General features: G+C 39.1%; 1 long non-coding RNA gene across 1 annotated transcript in view; it reads left to right on the top strand.

Moving 5' to 3' along the window:
* The first annotated feature begins 8,945 nt into the window (after window positions 1–8,945).
* LOC131279708 (uncharacterized) overlaps window positions 8,946–17,943 on the top strand; it is a 119,410-nt gene continuing 110,412 nt past the window's right edge. The window contains exon 1 of the long non-coding RNA XR_011649554.1: window positions 8,946–9,258. This is a non-coding gene — a long non-coding RNA (uncharacterized lncRNA). The remainder of the gene's footprint in view (window positions 9,259–17,943) is intronic.

Raw genomic sequence — 17,943 nt, 5'->3', positions numbered from 1 at the left:
TTTTTCTCACTATAATAAAACTAATAGTAAGTACAGTGCTTTTCTGAGTCCTTCTAGTGGACTATCAAACCTGAGGCGGTGGTGGGAATCCTGAATTTGTCACCAGTTGGTTAGAAGGAAGGGTGGCCTTGGGAACCTCCATACTTGCGGCTGGTGTCTGAGTAAGGACCATCCTGTACCCTAAACCTGTGAAATCTGACTTAACTCCAGGTAGGCAGAGCCAAAATTGCATGGTGGTTGGTTTAGAAGTTACTGCCCTGGACATGTCAACTGTACTGTAGGTGATCTAGTCAGGACTCAAACCCAGTCAGGCCAATCTGGAGTCTGCACATTTATCCCTCTATGATACCAACCCTACAGAATCCCTATTTTATAGGCATAGAAACAGGTTTAGAACGAGAAATATAATCCCTAGTTTAGTAATCTTTATACCTCATAAAACCTCCCTTTTAAGACCTCGCACTTTTTAGCTAAGCTCAAAATGGAAGCCCTAGGAAGCAGCTTTGTTTAATATGGAGGAGGGGATAAAAATGGACTAAGAAAGAAGGGAATTTTTCACTATTAAAGAACATGTAAGAAGTTCTAGACTTCATAATTTATCCCTTTCCTCCTTGTGGTAATGGGTGCTGCTCTTATAAGCTGCTTCAGTCAGGAGCTCCAGGTAAGGGCCGGAAATACCCTGAATAGAGACCAGTCACCATGCAGTCTTGTCAAAATTATTTAAACACTCCATTCTTATAGATGGGACATGAAAAATAATGTCTCCCCTTGAAAATTACTTGCTCTATGAACACTTGAAACTTTTATATTCTATAGTTTCTCCTTTTGTTCCTGTAAACAGTTTGAAACCAGAAGTTCAAACAAAAAAAGGATAGACATATTTAATGGATTCATATGGACATTAGCTACAGTTCGAAATAAATGATTTCTCAGTGAACAACTTTATATTTAGAGTTACTTAGTTTATTCTCTCAAATATTCTGCTCCTCATCACGGTCTATCTAACAGTGTGCTTACTTAATATGCAGCACCTGAGCAGCTACACTGGAGTGAATGCAAAGTATGTAAACTAATTTCAGTATACAATTCTGCATCTCTTCATGTTCTCTCTCTGCTGAGTCCTTTCACTCACAGGTGGAAGTGCTACATTTGCCAATTTTCATCTTCAAAGAATTTTTATGGACAGGTGGTGATTAATCTTTATAACCCCCTTTAGAACTGTTTGCATTATCTCTCTTTTATGGGTGAAGAAACTGAGGTAGAAAAGTCAGGAAGTTAAGACACTTGCCAAAAGCTAAAGAGGATGTTTTCTGAGAGCTAAGATTAAGATGAGGCCTTCTTTGCCTCAAGTTCTGTGATCGCAATTCTCCTGCTCCATGAAAAATACATGTCATTTAAATATTTACATTTTCCTAACAGTAGCAGAAATAATGCTGACAAATGTTAATTAAGCAGCCACAAGATGAATAAAACACTGGTACCAGCCTCCCCAGCAAGAGTAAACTTATTAACGTTTTCTTATTGACTCTCTGATGCCTCACTGTGATCTGCCTCCATGAGCTGAAACAAAACCAAGTTTCTGATCAAAGGGATTTGTTCCAGTGGGGATCAAACTTGCCAGTAGAGATTCATTGCATGGCTGGTAGGGATTGGATACTTCTGGTGGCAGCCAGAATGGCAGTATAAGTCTTAGAAGGGGATTTGTAGTCAAGAGAATTAGGGCTGTCAAGCTCCTGCAGTTATGGGGCTTTTGCTAAGTCTCTAACAAAAGGCCATCTCTGCTCACTGCTTCAATAGACGAAGTCTCCACAACTACAAGCAGTCTTGGGTTCCTTACCCAGTCCCTGGGGCCACCTGTAGCCCCCAAATGCCAAGTGAGCTTTAGAGTGTATGGGTCTGGTCAACTTTACTGTTTCTCTGCCCAGTTGGGGACTGGCTTCAGCATCTCCACTATTCACAGCAGCTGGGTGAGTGCACTGGGTCTCCTGTCCAGGGCTCATTTGTCTCAGCCTTTTCCTTTGTGTCCCAACAGGTTGTTGCTGGCTTCTTTTGCTTCCCTGCTCTCTCCTGCCATGTTTGGCAAAGGAGTCACAGGAAATCTTCCTTTTCTCTTACAGGCAGCTCTTGTAAACTTTGATGAGGGCCTCCTTTATTACCCAGAATTCTCCCTAACTCTGGGTTCTTATTTATTTATTTATTTTTCAATACAACCCCTTTCTTTGCGGCCTTGTCACAGCCACTGAGAATTTAGGTTCTGGATTTGGTAAACAGGCAGCCCCCAGTTTGCATGATTTGCAACCTTGCTCTCTAGCATCTCTTGAGGCCACAGATTCATGTCCCTGAGGGGAGCTTTTCCAACACAGGAGACTTTAATTCCAAACAAGAAGCTATTTCAAACTGTAGCTAATGCCCGCATGAATCTATAGTAGAAGAAGTTCAAACAAGGAACACCTCATTCATTCAGTCTGAAAATATTCTCACATATGATGGGACTACGAAACCATGATCCCTGCCCTGAAGGATGTCACGAGAAAGTGGAGGAGATATACAGTAATCAATATTCATAGTGCAGTGAGAAAAATTCCCTGACAGGTGGATCCTTAAGGAGCTAATAGGAGGCATCAAAATTAAACTATTGAGTTCATGATGTCTGCTTGGAAGGAGTGATGCTGAAGTCAAATTTTGAAGGATGAGAGGTAATTGTGTAGATAAGACTGCAGTTAGGAGGTTGTTAACCATTCTCACGTGAGACAATAATGCAAGTGGACAGATTATAGCAATTACGTAGAAAGAATATACAAGGTCTGGGGCCTCAATGACTTGGAGGAGAAGTGGGGGTGGGAGTGAAAGAGATGGAGAAATCAGGAATAGCTCTCAGATTTCTCTTTTGAGTGGCTTGGTGGGTGGTGGTGCCAAGTCATTGAGATAGAGATGCAAAATAGGGATTGGGTTTGTTGGGGAGGAAGATGAGTTTGGTTTTGGACATGTTGCTTCTGTGGCACTTGTAGGTCCTCTAAGTGATGATGGTAGCTCACCTGCTTGTGTGTTTCACAGACCCATCTGCAGACTCAGAGCAATGGATATATTGCCAGGTCCTAGCTAGAGGATCTCTGATTAGCAGAGTCTTAGCATTTCCTTAGAAGCTGGAAACTTTTCTAGGTTCTTTATGAATGCAGAGAGATTATGAGGCCGTTTCCTGCACCAATTCTGAACCCACTTTGTTCTTATATGAATAAGAATCTGGAAAGTATGTACGTACTGAACCATGCCATGAATAGATGCCTTTACCTGGGAATAAGAGAGAACTCTCTCCCACTCAGTGCTGTGAGTCAGAATTCCTCAGCAGCCTAGGATATATATCACTGTTCCTTTATATATGTTTCTTTCAACACTTAAATTCTTTTGGGCAAGGTCTAGGGGAACTGGACTCTGAATATGAATAAGTAGAAAAATCTCCCCTGGCATTTCCCCCTCAGACTCAGCTCTATAAAATAGAGCAACTCAACATTTATTGATTATCTATTCTGCACCAGGTACTCTGCTAAGTACCATGAATCAGAGAAAGAAAGGCTAATTACAAGATATAGTCTCAATCTTCAAGTTACTCATGGCCTAAGAGAAGAAACAGATATTTAAAGAAAACATGATATAAATTTTTGACTTCTATTGACAATTTTATCTCTCAAAAGATTAAGAAAGCAATGAGAGGAACCAGGGCTTTGGATCGAATTGTGGGAAGCAGACAGGGAAGAATCATTAAATTCACATTGTGTTTTCCTCTCAAAGACAATTATCTTTGACAGAAAATACTAGTAAGAGGGAATTGAGAGAGGGAGAGGATGTTCAGCTCTCCTAGTGGGGATGAATTTCATCCCAAGTTACTGTCAGAACTTTCAGGTCCCATCTTCCAATGCTACTTAGTGATTCCTGAGGAATTGAGATGTCCTGGAGAGGTGTCTGCAAACTGAAGGCAATGGTCCTGTCTTCAGAAACACAGAGGATGGCACGTTTTTTGAACTGCAAGCAGATGAGCTTAATGGCAATGTAGGGCAATGTTCCAGACTGGATTCATTTTTTTAAAAAATTGTTAACAAATACTTGGAAAAGGAAGCACAATTAACAAGAGTCATCCTGGTTAATTAAGAGTAAATCATGCCAAAATCATTTCATTTTCCTTTTCCATCTGGGCGCTACATTGGCATATCACAAATACTCAGTAGACATTGTATATCTAATTTATTTGAGGACACCACATGTGGTTTTTAGAGACACCGTTTCAAAGATATTGAAAGAATATTAAAAATTCTAAGAACATAGTCTTTCAAAGCCCTTACTTTAGGTGTAATTCAACTCCCATGTATTTGCATTGTCCCAGTACCCAGTAAATTGAAAGCCATTTTATAGCCTTGGAGGCTATTAGAGAGAAACCAGTGGCTTCATTTTACTTATTTATTCACTTTATCTCATACTATGCTCTCAACTCTTCAACCTTTCCATTAATCTGTTAGCCTGTCTTCAGACTCTGCTTAAAGTTGCTTTTCTCCAGCCCTGCAACTTGATTAAAGAAAATATCTATGCAATTCATCAAAGCCAAAGGAAAAGCCAAGCAGTCTTTCAAGTTTCAAGTATAATGCAACCTTTTGCTTTGCCTCCCTATTTGTTACCTAGGACAAGTAGTAGATATAGGCCTCCGAGGATCTCTGTTTGACCTTGATTTTGGCCTGGCTGCCTTGAGAAAACAATATTTTCTTCAAGTATAGTTGAGCATTTGATTTTGGTGAGACCAGATCAGTGGCTTTTTATTTTTTTCTGTCATGACTCATATTATGGATGGCCTTTCATGTGTACCATAGTCCCTTGGCAATACCCAGATGAAAGGCCATGGCATGGAACAGGCTGGGTGCAGTTTACGTGCAATTGGCCATCTTGTTCCATGTCTACTTTTCCTTTTTCATTGAAGAGAATGTATTGAGTTGTGAGTAAAAGAAAAAAAATGCTATTACAGCAAAATAGCCTTGGTTCTGATCTAAGGTTTATGAAAAATCTAGTTGTCTTTTTACATCATAACTGACTAGACCACATCTGTGGGTTATGACTCCAGTACTGAGAACTAGCATAGATCATAGTGATGTAGCCAAAGGTTTAACCCTTCACCAGCATTAATTCTTTACCATGTTAAAGGAAATGCAGTTCCTGAAGACTTCCATGCTTCTAATGTTTGAACATATTCCAGGCAGATTGGTGGAAAAGGAAAGTCTTCTTCATCAGTGTTTCAGCTACTTGTTTCTAAGATTCCTTTTTAAATTATTCTATAAAGTTTCCTACTTTAAATACCTAATCCCTTTGCTTCCTATCAAAATCTGTGTTCATCAAAAACTCTGAATCAGATATTCACACTGTAGTATTATTTTAAGTCACTTTACTTTGCCCTTCCCGAAAAGGTTTGTCTACATTTTTGTATCTGCCTTATTTCAACTGTAGAGTTAAAGTATTTCTATAGAGTGAATGTAATTTTAAGTACCTGCCCTAAAACTGGATGGGCTTAGATTGGAGGTAAGATGAATTATCCATGGCATTTTTGAAATCATTGAAAATAGGCATCTGTGAAGGAAGAGAACATTGATTCATTCACAACTTTCTCTGCTAGATGCTTTCAGAGTGTGCCGGCCACGATAAATTATCGCTTTCCCTTTCTGGAGCAATTTCTCAATAAAGAGCCCATTTCACTGAAATTTTAAAATTCCCTTCTTTACAGGAAGAACAACTAGTTTGGTTCAGCTGATTTTTACAGACTGACTCTTCCAGATAAGAGTATTATAAATTGGATAATAAAACCAGATCTCAAAGTGAAAGGAGAAAAAAAGACAAAGCAAAACTTTTTATCAACCATAGCCCATATATAGACATAGGATCCCTCCTCGAAAATGCTTTCATAATTCTATCTAAAGCCTTTCTGAGTAAAATACATGTGGTAAGCAACTAAGCAGGGTTTTATTTTTTAATTAAAATTTGGGGATCGATACTGCATTTCTGTAGAGGGAAAATCTCTCATTGACTAATCTAAGCACTTAGGTACTTAAATTCAGTTTAAAACAAACCGTATCCCTGATTAGATATTTGCTACATTTCAAGTTCTTTGATCTGAAAAGTCAAACTGGGGATAATAAGTGCCATTTAAAATAAACAGGTCTAAAATAACTCCGCAGACATTTGCAAAGAAGACAGAACACGGTATTAAAGAGAGCATCAAAATTTCCCTTCTATTGTGTTACTCTCAAGCTCTTAGACCTGTATTACTTTTGAGAAATAAAGTTAACTTAATTAACGGAACTAATTTTACTGGCAGGGTTTGACAATCTAGGAATCTCTGCTCTCTATTAACGTAGTTACCGTATACCGACTCCATTTTACAGCATTGCGATTGCACAGAAACCAGAAGAGGTGGAAGGCGTAGTTTCAGTTCACACGGTGCCAGTGTGCGCTTCCTAAAACACAAATTGGATTCATTACCTCCTTACTTGAAAGCCCTTCAAAGTATCTCTGCCGTGAGTTAGAAACCTTACCACACCCTGGCCTCTGCCTGTCTCCCAGTCATCTCATCCCTCGCCTTAGAGTGGCGACATTCGTCCATTCCCAAGCCCCTGCCCCATGGTTTCTGGTGACCTTTACATTTTGTGTTCTGTCTTCCTGAATCATTCTTGCTATTTTAAACTGGTAAATATGACTTCTCTCTTTTCCTTCATTTTACTCCTTGGCTTTCCTCCATTTTACCCCTTGGCTTTCCCTCCTTCAGTCAACTAGGGCATTTATTCTCTGTTTATTGTCTCAGGAAAAGCAGAAGGCAGAAGAAAAAGAAGTTAGCCCTTGCCTTTGTTTTTTTTTTTCCCACCAGAGCCAGGGATTGAATCCGGGATTTCGTATGTGGGAAGCCAGTGCTCAAGGACTGAACCACATTGGCTCCCCTGAGTTCTTTTCGTTTGTTGGCTTGTTGTTTGTTTTTGTTTTTAGGAGGCACCAGGAACTGAACCCAGGACCTCCATGTAGGAAGCAGGTGCTCAACCTCTTTAGCTACATCTGTTTCCAACCTTTTGATTTTTAAAAGCCTTAGGCCCTCAGGGGAAGAGAGACTAAGGATTTGGGCAGATAATGAAGCATAAAAGCAGTTTTCCTGACACCGCAGATGAAGCCACCAGAGATGAATTCTCTTCTCATTGAGTTGGAAGTGAACCAAATGACTAAGCAGCCAGAGGCCCCAGAAAAAGTCATGCAAGATGGGGCAGGCAGAGACAGAACTCTGAGAGAGGTGTGTGTGATTCCAGAGCACAGGAGGCTCAGCTAGGCTCTGGAGAGACAGCTCTCAGAGAGGAAATCATTGTGTGGTCCATCCAAACAAAAAAGCCATAGTGGCTGGCCAAGATGGCCTTCAGTTCCCTTTATCTTCCTCTGATTTTAGACAAGCTCCCCCTTGACTCCAGGCTCTGACCTGCTTTTCGTCCCCCCCATCCCTTATGCTACCCAGGCACCTGAGAGGCTCCTCTCTAGATAGTTCCTTATCTTCTTCCTCCAGTCTCCCAGCTGTTACAATCTCCATATGGCCTCATCCCAGTAAAATAAAACATTCTGAACCCAATGACCTTAACTGAAAACTCAGTGACCCACTCACCCTTCCCAGTGATCAAGCCCCTTAACATCCTCCAAGAGCTTCTTTCTCCCAGCCTTTAAAAACCCTACTGTCTTTTGTTTGCATGAAGTTGAATTTGAACTTCTCTCCCCTGCTGCAATAATCCTTGAATAAAGCCATTCTTGCCTGTTTAACATTGTCCGTTGCAACTGTTTCTTTGACAAGTTCCCCACAGAAGCCCCCACCTCGTGGGGGTGTGTGTGTGTGGCATCACAGAATGAGCTCATGCAGCAAAGTGCTGTAAGATTTTTAAAACAATAGTTCCCCAAAATGCGGCAGTAGCAGAAAGGAAGTTACAGGAGGGATTTGTCAGATTTGAAGTGTCCTTTTCCAGAATGTGAGGGTTGTCCTGAGTGGGACCTGCATGGACCAATCCTGAGGAGCAGGTGGGGTGATGATTGTCTCTGTAGATGCCCCCAACATTAGGCACGATGGACACCCCCAGAATGTGGAGGCAACCCCAAATTGACTGAGGTGAAGATTCCACAATCAAGCAGAATGGGCTCTCAAGGTAGAGATTAAGTTGAATGAAAACAAACTAATGTAATGCACATCAGAATTTGTAGACAGAGGTTCAAACCCAGTACAAGCCTTTATGATTCAGCTCAGACATCATTCTTACGAACTTTCTGTTAAATTCCTTAGGAAAGTTAGGGGCTCCCTCTTTTTAAAAAAGAGGACAACATTCCTTCTTTGTAAGGTTATTATAATGTCGAATGGTAGAATGTTTTCAAAAGACTTAGCACAGAACCTGGTTTGTAGAAAGCCTCAATAATTAGATAATTTTATTCTAATTTGTCTTATTCATCTTTGTATGCATGATGCCTGGCAAAAGGCAGACACTCATATATGCTTTACTAAGTTGAACAGCGATCTATGATTTAGTTAATAGATCATATGTAAAAATATATATTTAGAAATTCTGTACCACTTTCTACGTATGTAGAGTGGTATATAAATGCAGTAACAGTAGAAAAGGAGGCATCACTTTTGTTAATAGTCTACCTTCCTAAAATCTAGCTGCAGGGAAGCAGAATGGTTGCTCAGTGAGTAAATCACATGTCCTTATTTAGAATAAGAGCTCAATTATCTCCCATCTCCTGGACCTGTGCAAATTTTGGCTCTGATTCCAGCTTAAAGGATGTATAGTACAATAACTTTCAGTGCTTCTCTGTCCATACACGGATTTACTCATCCATCTAAATTCTTTTTTCTTGGCGTTCAGTTAAATTTGAAAGTAATAGGCCACGGAGAAATACAAGGCTACATCATAGTGGGAGATGCCAGCAGTTGTTACAAGATGACAGGAAGCCGAAGTTTTCTTTCTATGGGAGAAGGGAAAGAAAAGATTGTGATTCACAGAAGGAGGGATCGGAAAAACAGAAACTCCTCCCTGATGGCGCCAGCTACCCCTCCTGGCTCGGAATGGCAGGTTCCTGCACCTCCTAGGCATGCCGCTGGGGCCCTTGGTGGCTTCAGACCACAGAGCAGGCTGCTCAACTCCTTGGAGAGGTCTGTGACTGTGACTGCTCGGCAGCATTAAGGAAGGCATCACAGCATCACTAATCAGATACCTGGTAAGTGTCTCTATCTGCATGAGGCAGAAAATTAATTGGAGAACAGACCCACCATGAAAGTGTGAGACACCCAAGAGGGAGACTTAACAGTTGCTGCGCTTGGCTAGAGAAAAGGAATTCTGTAAATTAAGTGATCAGATAAGAACGAAATGAAACGTTCTGTCCAGTCCCGCAGACTTCCACTTTCCTTTCTCTCCCCCTCCAACCTTTTCCCTTTCCTCCTTCTCCTCCTCCCTCTCTACCCACCAACCACCCCTTCACCCCTTATTCTATATTCATCAGTTGAACAGCCTTGAGGCTAACTACAGGGTAGAGAACTACTTTCCAAGTAAGACATAAAACTCAAAATGTTCAATTGGAGCCAGAAAAGGGTGTGTGTGTGTGTGTGTGTGAGAGAGAGAGAATTGTTTTTGCAATAGGTCCTACATCTAGAGAGAAATCGACGGACCCGTTGTGAGATTTTATAGGAAAGGATTATGAATACAGAGAGTAGTGGCACCTGGTTTCTTTCCCTGGGGTCAGAACTGGAATTAAAGATGAACTAGAGTGGGAAGCTAGACTGGGATGAGGAGGGAAGTATTGGGGAAAATGCCTCAAGTTTACTGGGAGGCACTGAGACCTCGGGAGCCCGAATAGGTAGCTTCATTTCGAATCGCTTAGTGGTCCTTTTCGAGGAGACTTTAGTTCAGGGCTTCTTGTCTCTTGCACTACTGACATGCTGGGCTAGGTGATTCTTCATCCTGGGGGATGGGGGGTGCTGTTTTAAAATGGCAGGTTGTGGAGCAGCATCCCCGGCCTCCACCCACTGGCTGCCAGGAGCTTCCCCAAGTTGTGATGACCAAAACTATCTCCCAACCTTGCCAAGCGTCACTGTTTGACACCATTGACATTTTTCAGCCCTGTGATTTCTGGAGTCTAAAGGAGAGCAGAAAACTTCTTGATGGTGAACTGACTCTGATTTCAAGCGGTTCCAAGTTCCAGAATAGAATGACGTGAAATTCTATACTACGTATTGAGAAATGCCTAGACTTCTCAGGGTCTAACAGGCACACTGAAAGAATTCACTTGGGGATTCAATTCTCGGTAACTTCTTTAAGAAGCTTAAGGAAAATGAGTGTTTGTTGAGAACGGTGGATATTAAAGGGGAAATAAAGGTGGAAATAAGGGTCGATTTCACTACTATTGTCAAACATTGTATGTCAATTCACAGAGGTTAAAATTACTACAAAGATGACCTTAATGACAAACAACACCAAGTGCTTGCGTGGCCTAGGAGAAGGAAGAATAAAGATGATGAATTGAATTCAGGCTACAGCAATAGCTAATCACAGCCACTGATCAGGGAGCACTGCTCTGCTTCCCACTCAAGGAACTAAGAATTGCACATTAGCTGCAGCCCTCTTTGGCATCCAGGCACACAGGAGAAGAGCATTTGAACTCAGTTTGATAATTTAATAAACATTTTGAAATAAGCCTGAAATAAAGGGATGAAAATCAGGCAGGTTTTATTTATTGAAAAGAAATGTGACATTTATTTGTCACATTTGGAGAGTGACAAATGAATAAACATTCAAGTGCAAGTAAATAGCATCTACAGGAAGAAAATACAGACGTGGGGTTGAAAAGGGAAGAGAATGGGGTTAAAATGCCCAATATGTGAAATGGTCGATAAAGCAACCTTCAGCTCTTAACTAACGGCATGTGTCTTTATAATGCCTGCGTTTTAGAGGTTAAAAAAAAAAGTTTGGATGTTGTATTCCATTTTGCCCTTTCCACCCTGGCTGTTACAATAGTCCTGATGCTTTTGTATTTTTCCCAGGGCACTCGACCCAGATCACACACAGAGAGATTAGAGAAGGATTGTCTGGAGAATAATGAGAATTGGTGGATAAACTGGGATGGCTTACACAGAGGAAACAAAGAGTGGTTATCATCAGGGTAACACAGGACTGGGGTGTGGGCCACGGATGCTCCACGAGGGGAGGGCCCGAGCCCACGTTACTATCCAGTCCCTTTCACGATTGACCCTGAAAAGAAGGTTAATGCGATATTGACCAAATTTGCAAATATCACAAAGCTTGCAGGTGAGAGAGATAAAGAAGATGACATATTACAAACACAGCAGGATATAGATAATTCAGGACACTGGTTGAACAAAAGTGAGATGAGGTTTAATATAAAGACATGCAAAATAATATATGCACCTTAGAGAAAATAACTCTCAGCACAGATTCAAATAATGGGGACATTACTCAGGAAGCTGTCATTCTGAGTGAGATTTGGGGAGGATGGTGGATAACGGATTGAATAGGAGTTCACAGTGCAATGCCACTGCAAAGAAGGGCAGTGCTATTTTGAGATGTGTAGACAATATAAAGCGATCTTTGAAAATACAAGAGGGGCTGGCGTGTTGCTTTACACCATGTCCGTAAAGCCTTAACTTGAACTCTCTGGTGCCCTGGCTTTAACAAAGACCGGAATAAGATGGGAGATTTAACAAAGATAGTCATTTGGATGCTATTCAAAATGATGCACAAGTCTCCTAGGAGAAGCAGAATTTGTCTTCTCACGCCAGGCAAACGCACATATTTATAGCAAAGTTTTCTCGTGATAAGGTCCTCCTGCTATTATATGTCCTTTAATGCCTTTTTGACTTTCAGGAATGGGAAAATAACTACTTAGAAAAAATAAAAAGAGAGAAAGAAAGAAGCAACCATATAGATTCCTTTTAGGGAGTAGAAGCATGAGGGTGCTGTTCAAGTTTAGCAATGTTTATTAGGTATAAATTCTTCCCTGCTAAAATCTCACTCTAGTAAGAAAAGAGATGGCAGAATTATCATACATGGACAAATACAGCAAGAGCAATGTGAGTTTACAGATAATATAAGGTTCAAAAGAAGACCAATTAGGGAATTTTTCAAAGAACCCTCTCTTTCATTCATATTACTAAAAGATTAATAATGGCAGAAGTAGGCAGATGAGTTAATGGGGAGAAACTATAGCCCAAGAAGAAAATGAGAGGGCATAAAGTGGTGGTGACCTGAGCAAGAAGAGTGGTACCAATGGAGGAATAGACGGATGTGAATTTCTGTGAAAGAAAAAACATTAATACCCGACTGATCAAAGCTTTGGAGTCAGACATTCTGGGTTTTAACCTGGATACCACTAATTAGCAAATATATACACATAATTTATTTAATCTCTTTGAGACCAAACTGAATGGGAATTATAAAATGTACTTTGCAAAATTATTATGAAAAGTAGAAATAGTAAGTGTGAAACACTTAAGAAGTTAAGGTCTATAGTAGGTCCATGATAAATATCTTTGATTTTAGTGACTGATTTGATTGTTGAAGACATAGGGGAAAAGGGGAAAAGACTATGAGGTTTTGTAGTAGAGGATAAACTCAGAGATGATCAATAAATATTAAGTGAGTAAATGAATAAATAAAAGCTTGTTTTAAAAGAAAAACAGACTATGGGATTTTATTCCTAGAATGGATTTTGGTACAATTTTTAGAAGTACAACAGACAGAAATAAGAGTTAGGTGCTAGAAGTGAGTTTGACCCATATTGAGTTTGAAGAAATGACAGAAGACTCTGGTTTTTAACTTTGCCAGAATTTGCCTCATGAGGTGCTTTATTTACTCACTACTGAATATGGTTACAGTAGAGTCACAAACTTAATACACTTTAATAAAAATTCTGAACCCAGTTTTCAACACTTAGAAAAATAGTGATGTGCTAACATTTCTATGGAACAGATAATGAACATTTTGATGGGCCTAGGTCAAACTGAAAAATAACTCAGGGCTAAGATATTTCAGTTCATTCAGCCATATGCATACTTTTTAAATAAAACCTAAGTATCCAACTAAAATTATAGGAATTGCTTGTGCTCAGTTCCTAATTCACATTTAATTTCACACAGAAAATGGCAAGGTCTTTGTGGCAAATCAAGTGTGTAGTATGATGGGGAAATTTAAATATGAAAGTATCCAGTTAAATGAATAAGCAAAACAATAAATTAACAACAATCCAAACAGCGGATTTAGCTAGCATTGGGTCTATGGGTCTATGGCACATTGACATTAAGACTTATCTTGTCTTTACCTTTTATATCTATAGAACACTAATTGTCATCCCACCATAAAATATGAACATCTGGTTAACCTAGACACTGCATGATGTTCCCATGCATACTCATTCCATTTTGTCTGAAAGCAGTCTTTATTTCTGTCATTCAAACAATAATCACTCAAATTTTAAAATAATGTATTAAAATTTAAAATAAAATTAGCATCATAATGGCTGAAGTGTACCTAATTTTACTGATAACTTATTAATAAAAGAAAGTTTAATATGAATAGTTATAATCATTTTTCCAATCACTCACATTTATTAGGAAACTAATATTTAGAGCAGGAGCCAACAAACTTTCTGTAGGAGCCCATATAGTATATATTTTAGACTTTAAGAGCCAATGAGGAAAATCTAGGATGTTTCATTGGTATCTTTCTAAAAGAAAACAAATTTTTCCAAATTTTTTCCTGAAATCCAGTAATAATTGGATATTATTTACTAATAATATATAATACAAGTAATATAATAATATAATTTTTTGCAGTAAGGGACTACTAATGAGAAGAATGGGATAACTTGTTGCTTAGTGTTCAAAGTTAGTGTTCCCCCTCATCAAGGTAGAAATGTAGCCTCATTCTCCTACAAAGCATTCCCTTGCTTCTCAGAAACGCAGTGCTCTTCCTTCCTGGGAATGTACCAATATGCATTGCCTGCCTCTTTGGAACTTACATACTCCCTCATGGTGTCAGGTATCTTTTCACTTGGAGAGAGAGGATAAGAGCACAGCCTCTTGGGTAAGGCTCTCTGAGTGTAAATTCTGGCTGAACTGCAATTCATTAGTCAGGTGATCTTTGACTACTTACTTCAGTTTGCTCATCTGTAAGAGGAATAATAGTACCTACTTCACAGGGTTGTTTTAAAGATTAAATGAATGAATAAATGCAAAGATTTAGACAGTGTACGACATATTGGAAAGCACTTGATATAAATGTTATTCTTCTATTGATTTTTTAAAAACCATTCCAAAATGTAAAACCATTCTTAGCTTGTGGACCATATGAACACAAGCAGTAGGTTGGATTTGGCCTATGGACAGTAGTCTGCTGAAATGTTCTCTTTCTCTTAAATAATAGGTATCCTTATATAAGAATTGAAATCTAAGAGCCAGAATGGTCCTTAAACTGTTGTCAAAGGAATCAACTTGCCCTAGGCCATCTAGGTTTTTTTGACAGGTCTGATATTGGATATTAAGTCTCTGGGACTTTCCGCAATCCCAAGTCCTAAAGTGCAGCCTGAGTTGGGTGCTGGGACCAGCACAGTGGGAGTTGATCTGAGTTAGGACTGGTGAGTTCAGACATTTAAATCTTGCCCAGCTCTAAAAAGGAGGCCTACATTAGTTCTGGCCTCCTGCTTAAGACATAGCAGTTGTGAGGTTTTAGGAATTACTCCTTAGACTATGAGAATCTGGTGAGAAGATGGGATTTACAATATAAAAGTCTTCTGATCCAGGATCCAAACTCCCATGAGACCCAAAATCTGATACTTTAGAAAAAGTATCTTGTACCTACCTAATTTTGTAATGTTTTCACTGAGCACAGTGAATAGATTGGTAAGAAGTGGATGGTAAGAAACTTTATGCAATCTTTCTTTCACTTTGGAAGCAAGATGCACAGTCATGACCAAGTCTCCCAAACACTCTTGGATCTTAGTTTTCTTGTCCAAAAAACAAAAACTGTGACCTGACATACAGAGGCAGAGCAAAAGTGAATAAATGTTTGCCAAGTACTTTGAGGTCCCGGAGGAAAGTAATTCCATCTGCCCAGAACATTTGGGTTATATGTTGCAGTTTCAGAATATATTTTTAAACAAGTATTATTTCACAGGGATAACATAATCAACTAATGAAGTCCCCTTGAATGTTAATTATAGAGAGTTATTGAAATGCACCAACATGATTTATTTTGTCAGAAATATCTTTTACTTTTTCATGTGACATAATTTAGAGAACATCATACCTTCAAAACTCCATTCAAAGTCACCTTGCTCCATCACAAAATCCCGTCCTACTAGAAATGTGTTTAAATTAGTGCATGATGCACAGATTTTTACCTTACAGTTGTTTCTGAGCATTTATGACTGAAAAATTGTCGGGGATAACTGTGTCTAGGAAAGCCTTCAAAAAGGCAGAGTTTGTCCACATTGCTCTGGGATTCTTCTTTGATAAGAATCCCCTATTTTTGGTAAGGCACATTTGCCTTCATTTGAAATAGACAGGATCGATAGACTTGTCTTATAGACGAGGAAACTGACTTCCAGAGATATTTACTAATTCACCCAAGTCCCCAGAGATTGTGAGTGCTGGAGTCAGGACTAATGTCAAAGTTAGTCTGACTCTATTCCAATGTTTTCATTATAACATATTGCTCTCACTTTTAGAATCCTTCTTCACCTTAAGAATCTATTATCCTAAAGTATGGAGTTCTGTGTATCATACTCTGTACTTCTGTTAGTCTACTTTTGTCTACAAGAAATATAAAACCAACTCAAACTGATTTATAGCTCCTTCCCAATATGGCTTCTGGATGGCTGGCAGTAACAAGTGAACTAAATTAGGATGAAGCGAGAGCTGGCTCTCTTTTTCAAATACAGAAAAACTGTCTCAGAAGCTTGCAGCAAGCCTCTCCTTTTGTTTCCTTGGTTAGAATTAGGTCACAATGCCCATTCCTGAGCCAATCAAGCCTATCCTTTGAGCTGAGGACAATTCCTGAATCTATGCTGATGTAGAGTAGAAAAGGTGTGAAATGAAGTTAGGGTGTGAACTGGAATTCTGCTCCCTCTCCAGGGTCATGTAGACCAGATTCTTAAACTTTGAACATTCCATTCCAATGAATTTAAGCGCTGCATTGCTGAGACCAGCTCAGCAATAGGTCTGCATGAAGGGAATGCAACACAGAACTGAAGAAATAAAAGGACAGAAAGAAAGACACAAGAGAGGAAACAAAGATGGGACCAGGGGGCTTCACAGCTTTTGAAACTTTGAAACTGAGAGCCTCAACCCTAGTTTCCACATCTTATTTATTTGAAAGCTAAAGAACAGCTGTTTGCTACAGGAAGCAACTTGCAACATCTTTTACAATAGCAGGAAGCAACTGCAACATTTACAATAACAGGAAGAACTGCAACATCTACAATAAGTAACATATAACAGGAAGCAATTGCAACATCATCTACAATAACAGGAAGCAACAAATAAGTAAGCCAGTTGCCCACAACACTGCATATCTGAATCCTGTTTGTTCCCTCTGGAACCTGTGCTTGTAAAGGAGAGTGAATGCTAATCCATTAACTGTCAGATACTAATCCCTTTGCCAATGCAACACCCTCCCAGTCAAGAAGATGTCTCAACCAAGATGAAGAGTGGGAGACAGATTCGAGGGCCACCTGCTTAGAAGGTCTTTTCAAGTACACAACTCTGTGAAAAGCCAATCTTGTCACAAACAAGAAAAAAGAGAGAGGGATTATTAGCATTATTATTATACTTAAAAGGTATACCTTTCTGAGTTCATTTCAGACAGATGTTTGCTTTGAAAGCCAGCAACCTCTCTGGAAGGATGTTTTATTTTAAGTAATGTTCTGTATATTTAAAAGGATAAGAGGTTTGGCATCATGAGATCTTTAAGACAACCACAAAACAATGAAGTATATGCCCATTATAGTGATTTCAGTATTAATTATAGTTAAATGCAAAAGAAAAAAATTCCTTCCGTTTAAAGACAATTGGTAGTGGAAGCCTATATACTTTGAAAAAAACCTTAGGAATCTTTTTGAAGCATTGTTTATAAAGCTATATTTAAAATGGTATATCTTGGTGGTAGACTATCTTTTTCTTTTACTATCAAAATTCATAAGAAGATCAGGATTGTTTTTCATGGAAGTAATGATAACTAATATTTAATGTCTTATGAGGTACCAAATAATAGCTAGTATTTACTGAGCATTTTAAAGTAACCTCAGATATGTCAACTCATTTAATTCTCATTATACTCTCTAAATTTCTTCATTTTACACATGAGGAACCTGGGGCTCAGTGAAGTTAAATAACATTGATAGTAGGTGGTGGATCCAAGACCCAAACACCAACAATCTGGTCCACAGCCCTGCTCTTCTCCACAATGCTATACCATGTGCCAGTTTCTGGTACCTTTCCAAAAGCATCACAATGTCTCTTTCCACTGAACACTTCTTAAGAGTTAATCCACCTGATCATATCCTCATTATTTTCTTCCTTCACTTTTCCTACTTGTTTAATAAGAGCCAACATTTGCATGGCATTTGGTGTTTTACCAAGCATTTTCAAATAGTAGTTTTAATTATTTAAGTAGGTTTTATTCATATCTCCATTTTGCTGATGAAGAAACTGAGGTTCAGAGAGGTAAAGTTTCTTGGCCAAGACCCTTTAGAGGAGGTAGAGATAAGATTGAACCCAAATCTTTTATTTTATTTTTTCTATTATGTGATAGTGCCTCATTCCAGCATCGGTGTATACTGTTCAATAGAGAAGAGGATAGTCTTCTGGGCTATCATGGTGAGAAGGAATTGAAT

Source organism: Dasypus novemcinctus, chromosome 9, assembly GCF_030445035.2.
Source record: "Dasypus novemcinctus isolate mDasNov1 chromosome 9, mDasNov1.1.hap2, whole genome shotgun sequence".
Classification (NCBI taxonomy): domain Eukaryota; kingdom Metazoa; phylum Chordata; class Mammalia; order Cingulata; family Dasypodidae; genus Dasypus; species Dasypus novemcinctus.
The sequence above is the reverse complement of the archived record's forward strand: the minus strand, read 5'-3'. Positions and strand labels throughout refer to the sequence as shown.